General features: G+C 48.6%; 1 protein-coding gene across 1 annotated transcript in view; it reads left to right on the top strand.

Annotated features, from left to right (window-relative positions):
• Nucleotides 1-20669, top strand: part of Coro2b (coronin 2B) — a 112726-nt gene that overhangs the window by 65670 nt on the left and 26387 nt on the right. The gene's annotated exons all lie outside the window — the stretch shown is intronic.

Genomic DNA, 20669 nt, shown 5'->3' with positions numbered 1-20669 from the left:
GCGCGCGCGCGCGCTGGAGGAGGATGACGACACAGATGAGCTTTGTGTCTCTCCCAGCCCTGTAATGGACAAGCAGCCTCATAGTTGTTCCAACTTCTTGACACTGAGACACCATGTGGGCAGCTAAAAAGTTCACATTCAAGGGTTGCCCAATTGAGTTGTGTAAAAAAAAATAAAATCATGCCGGGCAGTGGTGGTGCATGCCTTTAATCCCAGGACTTAGGAGGAAGAGGCCAGGCAGATTTCTGAGTTCATAGTCAGCCTGATCTACAGAGCCAGTTCTACAACAGCCAGGGCTGCACAGTGAAACCCTCTCTCAGAAAAACCCAGAGATAGACACACACACATACACATACAGATACACATACACATACACAGAGAGAGAGAGAGAGAGAGAGAGAGAGAGAGAGAGAGATACGTAGAGAGAGTGATTGATAGGTAAGTGAGTATGTAGATGGATGAGTGGATGGATGGATAAGAACACACACAGGTTTTACTCAGGATGGGGTGTAGTGATCTTACTACCAGAAACTACAACATGGCTGTGGTTATGGCTGAATTGTTGGCTCTCAACTCTTGCTCCCCAGAGGGAAACGATACCCTTCTCAGCTGAGAAGAACACTGCCCTTGTTGGATGAGTCTTGGCTCCCTGTCCTCAACCTAACACACCTGAACACTTGTGTGACTATTTCCACCCACCACATTTGGTATTTTTATGTTGTTGTGGGGGGATTTGAACTCAGTCCCCAGTGCTTGCACAACAAACATTTTATCCACAGTCACCTCCCCCAGCACCGTACTTTAATAACTTTTCTGAGTAATTTTACTCAGGATAACTGCAGTAGTGTATGCAGTGGTCCAGGGCCACCCATTACTTTGAAGTTCCTAAGTCTTCTAGTTCAAGCCCCTCTAGTTCCACCTCTTGCCTCTCCTGCTCTTGGCTTCAGGTCAGAGGCTGAGCTCTCCTGGGCTTCCCCATTTCTATGTCCTTCCTTGCCCATTCTGGGTCAGCTTGATGCTTCCCACCATGTCCCCTCCATGTTAGAGCTCAGCCTACCTCCACCCTGGTCCTGCTATGATCAACCCCACTGAGCCAATGATGCTAGTTCTTTGAGGCTGCTGCTACACCAGGCCATCCATCCTTCCACCTCCAATGGCCAGGATGGGCTGGGATCCCAGGCAGGGTTATTGAAAAGAGACCTTTAGTGGCTGAGGGTGCTAAGGACTATTGACCTCATCTGCATCTGAGTTTGCATGTCTGTGAGTCTGTGAGTCTGTGACAGGGCTTTAGACTTAAGATCCTGGATCAGTGAGATCAGCAAGCTTTGTGAACAGGGCAGGGTTTCTTGCAGACCCCACCCACCCACAGCCACTCCCTCTGGGCCAACAGCCTCTTTGGAGGGCAGCACTTGGAATCTAGAAGCCAGGTTTGTACTGCAATTGCCTCTCTGCTCCCTCTCAGCCTTATTGTGCCTTGTCTGTGGCATGTGGACAGAAGACAGTTGGTAAAATGATGTAGGAGCTAGTTCTGGGCTGTGCAAAATAAGCTGCAAGAACCCAGGGTGACAGAGCAGTAAATAGCTTGTGTGGCCATAAAGGACATTGGTGGTGAGTCTTAGAACCCCGATCCAGTCATTTCCTAGCCAGTTAGAACGTAAAACCTTAGCTTTCCATGTGTGTGTGTGTGTGTGTGTGTGTGTGTGTGTGTGTGTGTATGTATCTGCATGTGTGTATGTGGGCTTGTATATGATTGTGTGCCAGAAGGTGACATCCAGTGTGTCCCCCTTATTCACTGAACGTGGGGTGCCCCAGTTCAGGCAAGCTGGCTGGCCATTAGATTCCAGGGATCCACCTGTCTGCACATCCCCAGAGCTGGAATTACAGATAGGCACCGCTTGGCTTGCCATGTACCTTCTACGGGGATCGAACTTGGGTCACTATGCTTGGGAAGCAAGCACTTTACTGACTGAGCCTTCTTTCTAATCCTGTCTCTCTTCTGCCTGTTTGAAACTGGGGCTTACTATGTAGCCCTGCCTGACCTCAAGCTTGCTCAGACTCTGCCTCTGCCTCCAGAATGGCAGGATTACAGACATGAGCCACCATGTGTGGCTAGTTTGTCTTCTTATTTACAAACCAGAAGCCAATAAATCCTACCTCCCAGGGGTTTGGGGGTGATCACCATGCACCCGTTGAGGATTCTCATGGGTCCAGGGGCTGTTGGAATCTGGTTAGTTCTCACCAGATAGTCACAACAACCCCATTTTACAGGTGAGAAAACTGAGGCACAGCGAACTTGCTTGGACCACTGACCCTAAGTCACCCACTCAGAAAGTGAGAAGGCCAGAATAGAGCAGGTGATTTGAGCCAGCTAGCTAGCATAGTACCTGACACTAAGTGAGCCCCCATCTGAGAGCTGGCCTGCACCATCTGTCACTCCAAACGTCCATCTGCAGACACAGGCCTGCCAGTGGGGAGAGGCCAGGGAACTCCGAGAGAACAGAGAACCTTCTGGACCTTGGCAAGCCAGGCAAGAGACAAACAAGAATGAAAACATCTGCTGTGACTGTTTCCAACCGTAATGATACGGTAGCCACTGCGGGAAGAGGGGAAGGGTTATGAGGTGAGTGGGTCAGGGAGGCTTCCAGAAGCTTGCCACACAAAGGTGCCAGTCATGCAGCAGTATGAGAATGTCTTGGCAAGAGAGACAGGCCCATAGAGGCGGAGCCCCAAAGGGGGAGCATGCGCAGTACGTAAGGCAGGCAGCGGCTAAGAGATCCGCTAAGCCTTTGAATTTTCTTCTGTGAGCCATAAGAAACCACTCGAGACTTTCAAGTTCAAGTTGGCATCTTACTTGAGCTAAGAGGTGAAAACCATATGATAATCTGTCTCTCGGATTCTGAGTAGGACCGTTAGTTCCTCCGTGGACCCTCAACTGAGGTGAAGTAGCTCAAGGCCTTTGTCTCTCGGGTCATAGCTGCATGGGGTTTTGCTGTTGCTGAGACTGGGTCTCCGGTAGTCCATGCTGGCTTTGAATCCCTATACAGCCAAGGATTACCTGGAACTTCTGATCCTCTCGCCTCTACCTCCGTAGAGTGGGAATGGGCATACACTACACCACCGCATCCATTCTACTTGGATCTCGGGGTTAAGCCCAGGGCTTTGTGAATGCTAGGCCTGTATGCTTGCCAACTAAGCTACACCGCAAGCACCTTAACCTTTAAACCTACGGGGGCCTCTTTGCTTCCCTCCAGATGCAGGCTTCCTAGTGGGAGGCACCTGTGCCCACTCTGGCCCGGGCAGATCAGAAAATAGGTATCAGGCAGGAGTGTGGTGGATAGCCTGAGAAGGGGAGGTGTCGGGCCTCTCTTCTCTCTGAGAGAAATGCAGCACTTTATGTAAACTCAGACTGGGCCACACTAGGGAACCATCAAGGTGAATCCATTCCTGTGACTGACCTGGTCCTGGACCCCAGTTTCCTGAAGAGCAGTCTGTGAGGGCTGCCTCTGCGTTAGCTGTGATGTGTGCCTCTGGGCTTGAAAAAGAAAGAAATTTGAATTTACTGGAGAGAGATCACTCCAAGAGCAGGTTTGGGCTTAACACAGAAACCCCTGACAGTTTCCAGGTAATGACGATTCTTTTTTTTTTTTTTTTAGAGCCACCAAGATGGCTCAGCAGGGAAAGAAGCCTGCACCAAGCCTGACAACCTGCATTCAATTAGTGAGACTCACATGGTAGAAGGGAAAACCTACTCCTGAAAGTTGTCTTTTGAGCTCCTGTCTTGGAAAGGGCTGGGCGGCAGCCTGTCTTCAACTTAGAACAGTGCAGCCATCCCCCTCTGCTGGTGAAATTGGGGTAGCACAGGCTCCTTGTTGCAATGGTGACCCTTCCTGGTAATGGCCCCTGAGTGTGTGCCCTCTGTCAATCAGGAGACTGCCCTGCCCCTCCTGTGACCAGGTGCTACAGACTGTCAGTTCTGCTAGCACCCACCTGGGAAGTAATAACAGCACTTAAGAGGCAGAGGCAGGAGGATCTCATGTTCAAGGCCAGCCTGGGAGAGAGGGGCTAGGAAGATAGCATGTGGGGTAAAGAGCTTGCTGTACTACTATGAGGACCCGAGTTTGCTACCTCAGCATCTGTGTAAGACTAGAGGTGAAAGCGTGGTCTGTAATGCTAGTACCCCTACAGCAGGCAGGAGAATCCCTGGAAGCCTGCAGGTGGGCTAGCCTTGATTTCACACTGAAGAACAAGAAGGGGCTGGAGAGATGCCTTGGTGGTTAAAATGGAGATAGCCCAGGGGTTAAGAATATGTGTTGCTTTTGCAAAGCAACTGCGTTTGGTTCCCAACACTTGCAATCACTATGTCTCCAACTCCAGGGCGTCTGACACACTTTTCTGACCTCCACGGGCACCCAAGTAAAAAATAAATCTTATAGCAAACAAAAAAGCACTGGGTGTTGTGGCACATGCTCTCCAAGCAAGTGCATCTCTACGAGTGCCGATACGTCCTGTGGCGGTTTGAATGAGATAACCAGAGTAAGTCTTGAGCATTTAAATTATTTGATCTCCAGTTGGTGGCTGTCTGGGGAGGCTTAGGAGACATGGGCTTGCTAGAGGAAGTATGTCCCTGAGGACAGGCTTTAAGGTTTTGAAAGACTCTCGGCTTTTGCCACTCCCAGTTCTCTCTGCCTCCTGCTGAGGAGACAGTGAGCTCTCAGCTGTCCCTGGTGCCATGCCTTGGCTCCACCATCGTGAATGCTAACCTTCTAAAGCTGAAAGCCCATGTAAGTGCTCTCTTTTATAAGTTGTCTTGGTCGTAGTGGTTTTCCCACAGCAATAGAAACCAATATACATAGCAAGGCCTTGTCTAAAACAACAAACAAAAGGGGAGTCCCTGCCTCAAACAACATGGAAGGTGGAGACCTCCAACCTCCACACATGCACTGTGGCACGCATACACGGCCTCTTAAGCTCGAGCCTCCCATTGTGCCTGCCTTAGCAGCAGGGCAGAGAGCTTAAAGAATAGGTCCTGGTGCTAGGGTTTCTGGTATCAGCTGACTAGAGTCCTTTTTACAAGGTTAGGCGTGGAGGCGAACCTGCCCCTCCCATTTAATCTAGTCTGCCCCAGGCTGAAATGCTGTGTTGCTCTTAGCTCTCTGAGCCGTGCTGTAATTGGGAAATAGAGCAGAAGATAATGTGGAGAAGACAAGCATCCTGGCAGGACGCTGCTGGTCTAGCAGGGCCTGGGGAATGTGTATCCCTCCCCCTCTGCAGCATGTTCTGAATCCTTCTTCTCATCACTGTTTCTAGATTCTGTCAGCCAGTCTTGGACCTCTGTGCCCTTCACCCTTCGGTGGGGAGGCCACTAAATCTCCATTACTTCCACGAGCTCCTTCCTGACAGAGCAGAGTTTCCAGGGATCTGAAAGGACCTGGGAACTTGGAGGAAGTGAAGTCCCAGGTTCTAGTCTTAGCTCCACCATTTCCTTACAATGTGACCTTGAGCAGATCCCCTCACCCTTTGGAGCCTCAGCTCTTCTATCCCTAAAGTTAGGGAGATGACACCTCCCTCAAGGGGATGGTAAGACCAAATAAGGTGTGTATAAGCTTGTTTGCAAACCTTACATGCAAGATGGCTGGTGGGGTAATGAAGTTATGTTCTCCAAGCACCTTGACTTTGAACTCTGCCTCTCTCCTGTGACCTTGGGCAAGTCCTGTATAAAACAGCAAAAGGGGGGTAGAAAGAAGGCTCAGGACTTCACAGTGCTTTCCAGCGCATCAGACGGCTCACAGTTGCCTGTGACTCCAGCTCTCCAACTTCAAGGCATCAGATACCTTCTTCTGACTTCTATGGGTACCTTCATTCACAACACACACCAAAAAAGTGCATATATATATACATATATATAGATAGATAGATAGATAGATAGATAGATAGATAGATATACATATATATATAGATATATATACATATATATCTATAGATATAGATATAGATATATATCCCTAACACATATTAGATGCTCTGTGAATACCATCTGGTATGGCATATCCCAGAAGACAGAGCTTTCTCCATTATGCTCCCTGAACACTTACTATGTGCAAGGCACCATGGAAAGTGCTACTGATCCTGCAGTGACCAAAAATAAAGGAGGAAAAGAAAGAAAGAAAGAAAGAAAGAAAGAAAGAAAGAAAGAAAGAAAGAAAGAAAAGAAAGAAGAGCTCAGCTTTTCCAGAGCCTACATTTGAATAGGAGAAGCAGATAATAAAGTAAGGCACTCACAGGGCCCAGGAGAAGGGAAATAAGGCCAGGAAGAGAAATCCATCAGGGACAAGGACAGAGATGTGAGAGGGGATTAAGCCTTTGAATAGGGCGAAGGGAACCTGACTGGCTCCGTTTGAATTCAATATCCATCCTGATCTAGTCAGCTGTGTGTTTGTGTGAGAGGGGGAGTCAGGAGATCGAGAAATACGAGTGGCTCAGCTTCAGTTAGATGCTCATTCTGATCCAGTGTGTGTGTGTGTGTGTGTGAGAGAGAGAGAGAGAGAGAGAGAGAGAGAGAGAGAGAGAGAGAGCGCATACTGAGTGTGTCCCAGACTTACAAGTTGAACATAGTTGTCATGTACATGCAGTCTTGGCATCTAAAGTTAGGGAGCAGAGCTAAAGCTGAACCCGTCCCTCCCCCACCTCCTTCTCTCCTTCTGCTCCCTTTCCACATTCACCTTCAGTCCTCAGGACACTGGCTAAAGGCAATTGTGAGGTAGGAGGGTAAGGGCTCCAGTACCCAGGATAGCCACCATCCACGCTCCAGTCTGCCTCCCTTCTAGCTGACTCTGCTGTTCCTGGTTATTCCACACCCATCAGAGGCAGGCAGGACTGGAATCTAACACCCCAAAGCCTGAGGCTGCCTCTGAATGAGTCAGTACATAGGAACCCTGGAGATGGGTCTCAAATGCTCTTGCCTGAGACCCACAGGCAGTAGGCATGTGGTGGCCACAGATGTTTTATGCCTCTGTGCCTGCAGGACCATGACCTTGACAGGCCTCTGGTCTTAGTCATAGCATCCTCTCTCCCTGGACTGATGTTGCTCACCTTAGACACTGCGCCCCTCACCATCAGGGGTCTCTCAAGGTGCCCTATACCCTGTGAGCCTGAACAGAGGTCAGACCTCAGAAGTCTCCCCACTCTCAGCCATTCTACAGATAGTGCAGAGGTAGCTCAGGAAAGAGCAAAGGCCCTGGGGCTTCCAGGAAACCTGCTGTGGCCAGTCCTGGGATCTGGTCTCAGCAGGCCTGGAGAGACAAAGCTTGTCTAGAGAATGGAGACATACCTCAGTTGGTAGAATACTTGCTTCACAGAGCAAAGCCCTGGGATCCATACCCAGCACCACACAAACTGGATGTGGTGGTACATGCCTGTAGTAGAACCCCCAAGGTGGCCACAGGGGCATGGGGCAGGGGTTAAGGCAGCTGAAGAGTGAAAATGTCCTGTAAATCATGAAGTGCAAGATTCCTGACCCCATATATCATAAAGGTGGGTGTGTATTCCACGAAAGACACTGGATGTAGTGTGTGGTGAAAGTCTCAATGACAGACAGAAGGCCTGTCCCACTCGGGGACCCTGTCGACTGTTTAGGAGCCAACCAGCCGGAGTGCTGAAGAGGCACTTAGTGAGGGCTTGCTGCCAAGTCTGAAGACCAGGGTTCAATCCCTGGAACCAGCTTGGTGGGAGGAGAAAACTGATTCTTGAAAGTTGTCTTCTGATGTTGCATGTGCACACTATGCTCACTAAATAAAATGTTTATAAGATAAAATAATATGCATGTATGTATATACATGTATATATGAGTATGTAAGTATATATACACACATATACGTACATACATACATACTTACATACATACATACATACATGCATACAGTTGTGTGGCATCACCCACAGTGCAGGGCCCTCCCACTTCAATCTCTAATTAAGAAAATGCCCCACAGGCCAGTCTGGTGGAGGCAGAAGGCCCTGGCTGACGATTTTACCCAGGCTGGTGGCCCTTTCTTTAAACCACCTTCGCTTTTTCACTCTGAGACCAAAAGGCAAACGCTCAGGCATTGATACCCAGCCATGGAGCCACAGGGGTGAGATGAAAACCCGGGTTCTTGTCACTTGCTGTTGTTGTCCAGACTGTGACTGTGGCTTGGTAATGGTCCTGAGTGTCACGTGGGCCAGCCAGTGACTATGCTAGAGGAACTGAGCAGGGTGTATGTGACAGGAAGTGCTTCTGGCCACCAAGGAGCTCCTCTCCTCTCCCTTGCCTGGCTCTGTTGAGTGGTGGAAGGAAAGATCTATGAGTGGGCAGTAACACAGAAGGGCTGGCAGGCCCTTGAAGATGCCCCTGTACCACAGATGTGAGGCCACACTCATGACTGGGTGTGGCTCTCTGGTTCACTTGCCTGGGATCATCCATCTCTGTCTAGGCTTTTCCCAATGGAAGGCTCCCTCTGGAGCAAGCACAGTGTCTAGGGAAAAACCCAGAATGCCCAAGGTCCTAGCTTGCTCATCCTGCATTCTTATATACCCCAGGACCACCTGCCCAAGGGTGGCACTACCCACAGTGCAGGACCCTCCACAGCAATCTCTAAGAAAATGCCCTACAGGCCAGTCTGGTGGAGACTTTTTCTCAGATCTCTCTTCCCAGATGTCAGCCTGTTTGGGGCAAGAAATTAAAAGCCCCTGAAGTCCCTAGAGCTCACTCCACAGAGGTCTGGGCTGCATCTCCAGCATCCCATGTCTTCCTGTTGAGCCTAGTTCTGTGGCTGGTGCTGATAGCACAGGGCTGGGCCCACGTTTCCTTTTCTTTCTCTTGCCTGAACCAGAAACTTCCTTTCTCCTCACTGCAAACCATGTGATATGAAGGTTTCCCCACCAGGCCTATGAGCTTCCAGGAGTTTGCAGTCACTTTTTAAAAAAATTATTTATTTAATGTATATGAGTATACTGTAGCTGTCTTCAGACACACCCGAAGAGACCATCTGATCCCATTACAGATGGTTGTGAGCCACCATGTGGTTGCTGGGAATTGAACTCAGGACCTCTGGAAGAGCAGTCAGTTCTCTTAACCACTGAGCCATATCTCCAGCCCTTGTAACCACTTTTTTTTTTTTTTCCCTCGAGACAGGTTTTCTCTGTATAGCCCTGGCTGTCCTGGAACTCACTTTGTAGACCAGGCTGGCCTCGAACTCAGAAATCCACCTGCCTCTGCCTCCTGAGTGCTGGGAGTAAAGGCGTGTGCCACCATGCCCAGCTTGTAGCCACTTCTTAAACATTCCCCATAGTCACAGTGTTCTGTGGGCCACCGTCTGCCCCATGTCGAGAGTCAGTGCTGGGGTTAGATGTGGGAAACTTGCCCTCCTCCACTGTCTTCCCACCCACTACACATAAGGCCATGAGTGCCAGAAAAAAAGTGGTTCCATCAGCTCGAGACATGAGGCTCTTCATGTACAGCTTATTCCCCAGAGACCAAGTCCCAGGCAGGGTCTAGTACTGGTGCCATCTGCTCACTGGTGTTATATGACCTCGAACAAGGTGGTCGGTTGCTGGCCCTGAGCCTCGGGTTTCTCTCATCTGTCGCATGGGGAGGAGGTGTCTCCCTGTCCTGCTGGAGAACAGGTGACCGAGGACCCCCTTCCTGGAGGCTAACACAACGCTGCCAGGTGATCAGGGATTTAAAAAAAGACCTGGAGATGGCTCTTCAGTTGAGCTGGCCTGGTGACATCAAACACACCTCAGAGCTTTCCCCGGGCCTTAATTTCCCCAGGGAGAAAAAGGGACTTGGGAAGATGTGTGGGAAAGTTTTCGGTGATATCGTTGCAGAGCTCAGCTACCCTATCTGTCCACTCCTGCAGAACAACAGTTTGGAAATGGCTAGCTAAAAAGATGGCGGAGGGAGCCCCAACAGAGTTGGATGTCAGAGAGAGCCTCAGTGGCCCAGGATGCAAAGCTATCGGTGTCTTGAAGGCCTGCTCCTAGGGTCCTGCCCTCCCTTAAACTCCTGGGCTCCCCAAGAATACTGGTAACTTTACAGCATGCTTCTGGGTGCATTCCCCCTGCATGGAGCCATCCAAAGCTCCCATGGCTTGTAAAGGGCAGCCATGAAATCCCTCGGCAGTCTGAGCCAGGCCTTCCTCTCTGGACTTGACTACCTCTGTGTGTTTTGCTCTTCTAAACAGATCCAGTCATTGGGAGGTACGGGGTCTCCAGCAGCTTAGGTGTCCACGTGCCTGTCTTAGATATCTTGCTTGCCCTCAGTCTCCTTGCCCCCCTGCCTTATACACAAACACTTCTCTCAGCAAGACACAGAGCTCTGTACTACAGTTCTCTGGCTCTTTGCCTTCCTCATCTGATAGGTGGAACAGCAGTGAAGGGGCTCAGACCCCCTGCCATGTTGTCCCCAAAAGCATGTTCTCTTCCCCACAGGCTTGCCAGGCTCAGACTGTATGGAGAGTTCCTATTGTCTTGGGTTTTAGCACAGGGCTTCATGAAAAGGGCCAGTAACCAGCACATAGCACAGACAGTGTGTGCTCTGAGGTTTGCAGCAGCAGGAATCCTTGGGCCCCAGGGAGCCAGCAGCCTCCTCCCCACCCATACTCCCATACGCATTCTGCTACTAAGTCTTGGGAAGCCTCTTGTCCATTTTGAGGACCCTCAGTAGACACTTGCCAGGACCAAGGACAGAGGTGACCCCAGTACCTCTCCTTCCTGGAGCCAGGAGAAGTGAGTGTGTTCTCCAGAGCTGAATCAGCGGGGGAGGGGCTGTAACTGGCACCTTGGATGAAGGTCCCCTGGGTGCAGGAACATGAGATGCCCTCCCACTCCAGAGTGCTGCTTAATGATCTCAACCTGTTGGAAGTCTTCCTGCCTCTGTCACTGTCAGGTGGTCCAGGGAGTTTCCCGACTTAGCAAGTCACCTTCTCTATGTGACGATATTCATGGAGGTGGATTGTGGAGGTGTTGAGGGATGAACAACCTAAATTCGGGTAAAGACTCCAGAGAGCACAGGCTGGAGGCAAGGGCAAGGCTTTAGGGAGATGGAAAACAGCCCCAGGTGATATCGATCTCATTAATACTAGTTTCTTAGGGTTTTATTACTGTGAAGCGACACCATGACCAAGACAACTCTTATAAAGGCAAACATTTAATTGGGACTGGCTTACATTGTCCATTGTCCATTGTCATCGTGGTGGGAAACACGGCATCCTGCAGGCATGGTGCTGGAGGAGCCATAAGTTCTACATCTTAATCTAAATGCAGTCAGGAGGAAACTGTCTTCTGCAGGTAGCCAGGAGGAGGCTCTGGATCACACTGGCCAGACTTGAGCATATATATATGAGACCTCAAAGCCTCACCTCCACAATGATACATTTCCTCCAACAAGGCTACACCTCCTCCAATTTGGCCACATCTCCTAATAGTGCCACCTCCCATGGGCCAAGCATATTCTAACCACGACAACTAGCTTCCCTCCAGAAGAGAGCTGAGTATACAAACAGTCCATCCAATGCCTTGGGACTAAGACAGCACACAGAAGAGGGAGGTGTTGGAAAAGGCAGTGCCTACAGATGTCTCTCAAATTGAGGCTTAGGATTCACAGGGGACAACCCTCCTGTGGCCCATCACCAACATCAGTTTGGTCATCCTATGTGTGGTATTGAATTTCAGGTAGGCTGATGTTTTATCTTGTTTTGAGATTGCACACCCTCACCCCTTACCCTATCCATGCCCCACCCCCACCCCCACCTCCCCATGGATAAGGCTGACTGTGGCACTGACCCTGTAGGAAAGTCTCAGCTGCCTTCCTGAATGGGGAGTCCAGGCCCTAAGGGAACACAGGGTAGTGGTTTCCAAACATGCTATCCCAAGGGAATAATGGAAATCTTTCAAAGACACAGGAGTTCAGCCCCCTCTTAGATATAGTAGTTGCATTGTCAAGCTCTATAAGTAGGTATGGGGGTTCTGGAAACTTCCCAGGGGATGCTAAAATGGAGTAAGGGTTCAGAAGCATAAGAAAGAGGTGGGCACAAGGTAAGAAAGGGAGAGGGTGGAAGTTCTACTGATGTTTGAGATCTCTCCCTGATGTCTCACCTCCAACATGAGCAAGAGACAGTGCAGCAAAGGATTCCAGGAGGTGATGGGACCAGGTGCAAGTTGCAGCTCCTGCCTCCCATATGCCTCTTCCAAGACAACTGTCTTTCTAGGGTTCAGTTTTCTCATCCATAAACCAGGTTGTGGGGTTGGGGAGCTGGCTCAGCAGTTAAAGCTCTTTTTGTGCAATGCCCATGACCTTGAGCTGAGTTCAATCTCTGGGACCCACATCAAGGCCGAAGAAGAGAACCAGCCATTGCCCTTTGACCTCCACACATGAATATCATATATACACACTAATGCCACTAATAACAACAATAATAAATTAAACCCGGGGGCTAGTAAAGTGGTTCAGTGGGTAAAGGCACTTGCCACCAAGCCTAATGACCTAAATTCCATCCCCAGGATCAATACAGTGAAGGCAGACAACTGACTTCTCCCACGAGTTATCCTCTGACCCCCACATGTGTAGCATGAGACAGGCACAAGCACCCCCCCACACACAATTAATTAGCTAATTAATTAATTAATTAATTAAAGCAGGCCCTCAGAGGAGGGTTGGAAGGCCTTTATGGGGTTATTACAAAGACTACATGGAATAATGTCTATAAATCATTTTGTCCAGATCCCTGTCATCTTTTGCCTCCCACTGCCTTTCCGACATCAGACTTGGAAATGCCTGAGTTCTGTCCTATGACACTGGAAGGAGACACTTGGGTTGTCAGTGTACCCTGCTCCATGGGGTGGCAAGGCAGTCTGGCAAGCCCAAAGAGAGGGCTGTGTACAAGGTCACCTAGACAATAAAAGTCTGCATGAAACTCCCATGTCCCCTGCTCAGTGAGGGACTTTGCCCAGATGAGCTGACTCTCCTGGTAGGAAGGCATTTGCTTCTTTGGATAAAATTCAGCTCTGCAGCACGGAAAGTTCCAGGGAATCGGGGCCAAGGTGCAGGGTGTTTCGAAAGAACCTAACCCCTGCCTCACTTCACCCGTGTCCATTCACTGGCCTCAGAGGAATACAGGACAGAGCCCAGGGCACCCACCATACTCCCTGCAGCTTGTGGGATGACTGCACCCCAGAGTCACTGTATTTGAGAACTTTCCAGAGCCTGACTGTGACTGCCAGTACATGCTACACCCATATCCATGCCCATACACAGGCACACACATACATGGATACATCCGTGGACAACCCAGGCACATACATGGACACACACACATCACTTTCAGTCAATTACACAATTTTACTCAGTTCACAGGGTCTTTGTTTCTTCCAGTGAACTCAAAGGGAGCAAATACATCAGTGTTCCAAAAACATGGACGTTGGGGTGATACCAGTCTCTACCCCACTTCCTTAGGACCTGTTTGCATTGAACCACACTTTCTTTTTCTTCCTTCCTCCTTCCTTTCTTCCTCCCCGCCTCCCTTACACGGGGTCTCATGTAGCCCAGGCTAGCCTCAAGCTCCGTATGTAGCTGAGGATGGCTTTGAGCTTGTGGTCTTCCTGCCGCCACCCACCTCCTGAGTGCTGGGATTACAGACTGCTGCTGGCTCATGTGACGCTAGGGCAGGACACAGGCCAGGATGAGCTCTTTATGCATTTGAAGCTTCTGGTGAGCCACACAGACCCAGCCGGGGCATCACTCCTGTGAGCCACACAGACCCAGCCGGGGCACGCACTCCTGTGACTACGAGTCTAGAGGTGGCCCTGAGCTGAGTGAGCAGGGCTTTTATAAAGGTAAAAACCACAGCCTCAGTACATCCTGCTGACATAGCTGTGATAGCTGTTAGCATTCAAGACATGATATGAACTTTGAATAAGAACAGGGCACAATTGTGTCGCCGTGGCATTTCTGTTTGATGGGAGAGCAGAAACCCTTGTGGTGACAGAAGCAGAACAATGGAAGTCAGCAAAAGTTCCTATAAATACTTCACATGCCTGGGGGTCAGGCTGGCCTCAGTTTCAGCCCAAGGTCATGTTAGGATTAAACAAGGGTTATTCTCTCTTTACTGTATCCCAGCCCTTTGGTAGTGTCTGTTTCTTCTTTTAAAATGCGTGTGGATGTTTTGCCTGCATGTGTGTCTGGGCACCATCTGCGTGTCTGATACCCATGGAGGCCATAAGAGGCAATCTGATCACCTGGAACTGGAGTTACAAACCATTGTGAGCTACCATGTGGATGTTGGGAATCAAACATGGTTCCTGTGTAGTAACCACTGAGCCATCTCTTCAGCCCTAGATGTTCACTTGTTAGTATCTGTGCTGCCGAAGCGAGCACATGGTGTTCACTATTTAATAACAATACCCATGGGGCTCTGGGGTGTAGCTCAGCTTATTTGGCACACACCAGGTCCTGGGTTCAATCCCCAGCACCACACACACAAAGAAATGTTTTAAATTTGAGGGGAAAAATGTCTATCTTTTAAATTAAAATGTTAAGTATTGCGGTCAAGAGAGTAGCTTATCTCAACAGGATAGCACTTGCCTAGCACACCCATATACTTGATTCTGTCACCAAAACCAAAACACAATTTTTTTTTTTTATTAATTTTAAGGTAAGGGCTAGAGAGATGATGGCTCGTGGCTACAAGAGCCTACGGCTCTTCCTGTCCCTACCCAGTTCAGTTCCCAGAGCACAGCTGGGGCTCCCAGTCTATTATTCCTGCTCCAAGGGAGCCAAGACCTTCTTGTGGCCTTTGCCAGTAAGTACATGTACATGGTAGACTCACACACAGCACACACAGATGCATAAATAAAAGTAAATCCTTTTTAAAAGTTTCAAAATTAACCAAATGTTTACCATTGTCTCAGTCAGGGTTCCTGCTGCTGCAGGGAAACGCCATGACCAAACAGCTTGAGGAGGAGAGAGTCTGTGTGCTTCCCTCACAGTTCTGGGTAACAGTTCACCTTCAAAAGCAGTGAGGGCAGGAGCTCAAGCAGGGCAGGAACCTGGGGGACAGGAGCTGATGCACAGGCCACGGAGGGGTGCTGCTTACTGGCTTCAGTTCCTCGTGGCTTGCTTGTATAGCCTACTTTCTTATAAAACCCAAGACCACCAGCCCAGAGTTGATCCCACCCACATCAGTCACTAATTAAGAAAATGTCCTACAGGCTTGCCTACAGCCCTTTATGGAGGCATTTTCTCAGTTGAGGCTCCCTCCTCTCTGATGACTCTGGCTTGTGCCAAATTGACAAAACAACTACAACAGCACCACCACCCAAACCCTAGACAGCACAAGTCACTACTAATATTCAACTGGTTAGGAATACTCATGGTGGACATTATGGCATACTTTCTTACAGATAGTGTGGTTTCTAGTAATGACATTCTCTGGTGTATAGACCACAGTTTAGCAGTCCTCATACTGATAAATGTTCCTCAGATCTGATGCTATGAAATTGGCATGCTGTGATTCCTCTATGCAGGGCTCTTGCAGGGGGAAGATAATTCAGCAATGATATCTTGGCTTGCCTCTCAGTGGGTCACCCTGGAGTAAATTCCCAACGTGGAACTGTTCACCAAAGGGCCGTAAACCTGTTAAATGTCCGGTGAGGGAGAAAGGGATGCAGTTCAGTAGTAGGACACTGTCTCTGCAGGCACAGAGCCCTAGGACCACAGAAGCAGGGCAGGGTGGCGCATGCCTGGAAGCCCAGAATTCTGGAGGTGCAGGCAGGAAGATCACTTCAAGGTTAGCTACAAATGAATTTGAGTCTGACCTGTTAGGCTACAATGGGGCTCTGTCTGTAAAATAAAATACAGGGCCGGTAAGATGGCTCCGTGTATAAAGGCACTTACCGCCAAACCTGGTGACCTGGGTTTAACCCCAGGACCCACATGATGGAAGAAGACTGACTCCTGCAAGTTTTCCCCTGACCTCCACAGGGACACTGTGGCATGCTTACCCTCATACGTGTACATGTATGCCCTTCCTCACGCACTAAATAAATCAATAAAAGTACGTTTTAAAAGATTTGTTTGTTTTATATATATGAATGCTCTTTTTTTCATGCACACCAGAAGAGGAAACTAGATTACAGATGGTTGTGAGCCACCATGTGGTTGCTGGGAATTGAACTCAGGACCTCTAGAATAGCAGCCAGTGTTCTTAATCTCTGAGCATCTCTTCAATTCTTAGGTTTTTTGTTTGTTTGTTTGTTTGTTTGTTTGTTTGTTTTTTGTTTGTTTTTTTTAATTAAATAGAAGTACTGGAATGATCTTGCCCGGTGGGCCTCCAGGAAAGCGATTCCCCCAGGTAGAATGGATTCCCATGCAACTAAGTCCTTAGCTATATTCTTCCCTCCCCACGATCCCTTCCCATCCATCCTACACTAGGTCCCTGCCTGGCTCTGTGGAAGCTGAAGCCCTGGGAGGCTCAGGGACCAGATGGTGTCTTACATTCCAAACCCCAAGGAACCCACCAGAGGGACTTTCCTGTGCACTGACCATCTATCGGAGCTGTTCAACCTTTTGACACTACAATATGACATTGTATCTATAAATATGTTGGGATGTATTCACAGCTCTCCTGGGATGCTTGCAGCCACAAGAAATACAATCCTGCAAGTCACTCTGATATGTCACACTGGAAATCCCTGACCACACTCAGGAGCAATCCAAACTTGTTTTCTTGGCTGTAAAATGGAATTGTCCTGAGATTTAAATCTGATCATAGTTGGTAGGATAGATTAATAATAGCAATCTGCACTAGAGTTTGCAACAGTGGTGGTGAGGGACTTGTATTAAGTAGGAGAAGGCAGTATCGGACAACAGCCAGGAGCCACTTTGAAGACGGGCAGGTGAGGGTTTGCTCTGTTCTTAGCCCCCAGTGAGAGTGTGGGTTGGCCACTTTTTCCTGTGAGTGTGTGTGTGTGTGTGTGTGTGTGTGTGTGTGTCTGTGTCTGTGTGTCTGTGTGTCTATGTGAATACAGGTGTGCATGTGCACACACATGATGTGTGTGGGTGGAGACCAGAAGTCAGTACAGACTGTCTTTCTTAACCACTGTACACATTAGGTTTTTGAGAGGTCTTTCACGGAACCCAGAGCTTGCCAGTTCAGCTAGACTAGCTGGCTATGGGACCCCAGGGATCTGCCTGTCTCTGTACTTTCAAGGTTATGAATGAGTGCCACTGTCCCTGACTTTTACTGGGGGTCACAGACCCAAGCTCAGGTCCTCCAGTCTGAAAGTAGAGTTAAGCCATCTTTCCAGGCTCAGATTTGATTATATTAATATATATGAATAGTATCTGTCCACCCTGGTGTCAGATGAGAATTATTGGGGGAAAGGCTGGCACTAAGTATTAGAAGAAGGAATCAGATACAACCTGCTGCCAGGCCTGAAAACAGACAGAGGAGGGTCTACTCTGTATTCATAGGCCCTGCGGGAATTGGACTAGCTGCTGCATTTGTTTGTTTGCTTATTCATTATTTATTTATGAAGCAGAGTCTGTCTGTATAGCCCTAGGCTTGCCTCAAACTTAGATGCTTCCGTCTCTGCCTTCCAGATGATATATATTATAATTATATATAATTATATATAATATATATATGTATAATTTTAGTCAGGGCATCTGACTTGTTATTTCATCTTTATGTCAAAGTGGCAAATGAGCAAAAGTCTTAGTAATACTAGGAGTGGTGTGTTGGTGGTGGTGTGTCCTGTCTACAAGAGCCCACGGCTAAGTTTCTAAGAAATTTTTAAAGCCGATTGTTAAGTACAGCCTTTATTAAAAATTAAATTGCATTAACTTACAATTAAATAAATTATAATAAAAGCTGAGGTACAGAGTATTAAAAATTCATCACATCTTAACTGTTTCACCGTGTATACAAAATTATTTGTGTCTATTACATTTGCCTGACTATGTCCTACTAAGAGTCTCTTTGGGGTTGGGCATGGAGCCCTGTTGGTAGGGTGTTTAGCCTAGCATGCACTAGGCCATAGGGAGAGGTATAAACCTTTGCAGATAGCGCATGTTATCTGCAATCCTAGCACTCCCTAGCTGGAAGCAAGAGGATCAGAAATTCAAAGTTATCCATAGGTATCAAGTTCAATGCCAGCCTGAGCCACATGAGAGTCTGTATTTAAGACAAACAAGTCTTAAAAAATGGTAAAGTGGCCCAGCAGGTAAAGGTGCTTGCCACACAACAGAAGTCTGCTGACTTAAGAATTCAAGTAGAGGTAAAATTCCACATAATTGTCCTCTGACCTTTACATAACTACTGTGGGATACACATTCAAACATACCACGCACGCACACACACACACACATACACACACACACACACACATTAAAAAAATAAGTAGGGGCTGGAGAGATGGCTCAGCGGTTAAGAGCACTGACTGCTCTTCCAAAGGTCCCGAGTTCAAACCCCAGCAACCACATGGTGGCTCATAACCATCCGTAACAAGATCTGATGCCCTCTTCTGGTGTGTCTGAAGATAACTACAGTGTACTTACATATACTAAATAAATAAATAAATCTTTTGTTTAAAGATTTATTTATTTATTATATGTAAGTACACTGTAGCTGTCTTCAGACACTCCAGAAGAGGGCGCCAGATCTCGTTACAGATGGTTGTGAGCCACCATGTGGTTGCTGGGAATTGAACTCTGGACCTTCGGAAGAGTAGTCGGGTGCTCTTACCCACTGAGCCATCTCACCAGCCCCAAATAAATAAATCTTAAAAAAAAAAAAAAAGTAAAGTCTAATTTCATCCCCAGAACATGGCCCCGTCTCTCCTCACTCCACACAGGGTCCGGGATATGGCTGACCTTTCCTTCCAGGGCCAGCCCATCCCCCGTGGGCTCCTAGCTCAGTGTTCCTGAGAGCCAGCTATTGACCAGCCTCCATGCCTCTCAGAGTGGCCTGGACTGGGCTGGGTGCCAGAAACTTAATGCAAACAGCTTTGCTAAGCAAACACTCAAGTGCAGCTTTAAGATGAGCTGGGAGTAGTGCTGGGGGCGAGGGGGGAGGGAGAGAGAGAGAGAGCAAGCTAGAGACTGCCAAGTTCCAGCCTGCCAAGTTAAGGGGAACTGGGGGAAAGGCACTGGCTAGGAACAAGGTTCAAAGGGCTTGCCTGGAAGAATCACACTAAAAATCTCAGCCTCACTTTCAGCTGTTTGGTTTGGGGGCCATTAATTAGCCTTTCTGGGCCTTCATTTCCTCATGTCAAATTCAGTTTGTTATGAGCACTAATGATAACGCCTAGCTTCAGGAGATCCTGGGATCATATTTGGCTCAGCTTAAAAATCACAGTCTAGGGCTGGGGACATAGGTTGGCTGATAGAGTGTCTGCCTGGATCACACAAAGCACTGGGTCCTACCCCCACCTAGTACCAAGTAAACTGGATGTGGCGGTGCACACCTGCAATCCCAGCCCTTGGGTGGCTATTAGAAAGAGCTCCAAGACTTCTAGGTCAGCTGGGTCCACAGGTTGACTTAAGAGTTGACAGCTTGCCCCAATAAAGCACTGGCTGCTCTTCAAAGAACCCAGGTTCAACTCCCAGGACCTATATGGTGGCTCACAACGGTCTCTAACCCCATTCCAGAGGATCTGACAAACTCTTCTAGCTGCTGAGGGCACACACGTGGAACACAGCCATACCTACAAAAATAAAAATAAGCTATAGCAAAAGATGACATTAGATGATTCACTGCTGTAAAAACCGTTTCCTGTACAAGCAGGAGAGCCCGAGTTTAATCCCCAGAACCCACAGAGACCACAGTAGCACATTCTTACACTCCAGTAATCCGGGAAATAGCTATCAGAGGGTCCCTGGAGCTGGGTGTCCTGCCAATCTGGATCAGCTGACAAATCCCATGTCAGTGAGAGACCCTGTGTCTAAAAATAAGATGGATGGCCTCTAAGGAAGTCCAGAGGTTGAACTCTGACCTTCAGCCTAAACACACACACACACACACACACACCATGCACACAATCCAAAATATTTCATAATTACCACAAGAGAGCACCCCACCCCAATATTATAATTCCCAGCATAGAGCACCTTCATGGTATCCCCAGTCACCTGGGATTCTAAGGAAAGAAACATTGCAAGTGACAGGGTTCAAGCATTGATTACATTGACTTACTGGGAACTGTAGCTGACCTGAAAGCACCCCCTCCCACCAGTGAGAGAGCTCGGTGGGAGCCTATGTGAGTGAGGGTTTAAGGAACTTAGGCTCAGGAATGGTGGAAGCATGGCTTCCTACCCTGCTCTCCCGTTTTGGGTGATAGCCTTGACACCTTTATCAGAGCCTAAGAATGTTTAAGGCTCTGGCTGTGGCTCCAGCCTGCTGAGAAAAACCACCAGCTTCCTGAGTCACAGACATCAAAACAGCCTAGGACTTTCCATCAGGACACAGAAAGAAAGTAAAGGGCCCGAGGACCCCACCCCAGCAGAGGAGCCCCACCCCAGCAGAGGAGCCCCACCCCAGCAGAGGAGCCCCACCCCAGCAGAGGAGCCCCACCCCAGCAGAGGAGCCCACCCCAGCAGAGGAGCCCCACCCCAGCGACAAGTCCAAACAAAGATCTTT

Source organism: Mus caroli, chromosome 9, assembly GCF_900094665.2.
Source record: "Mus caroli chromosome 9, CAROLI_EIJ_v1.1, whole genome shotgun sequence".
Taxonomy (NCBI): Eukaryota; Metazoa; Chordata; class Mammalia; order Rodentia; family Muridae; genus Mus; species Mus caroli.
The sequence above is the reverse complement of the archived record's forward strand: the minus strand, read 5'-3'. Positions and strand labels throughout refer to the sequence as shown.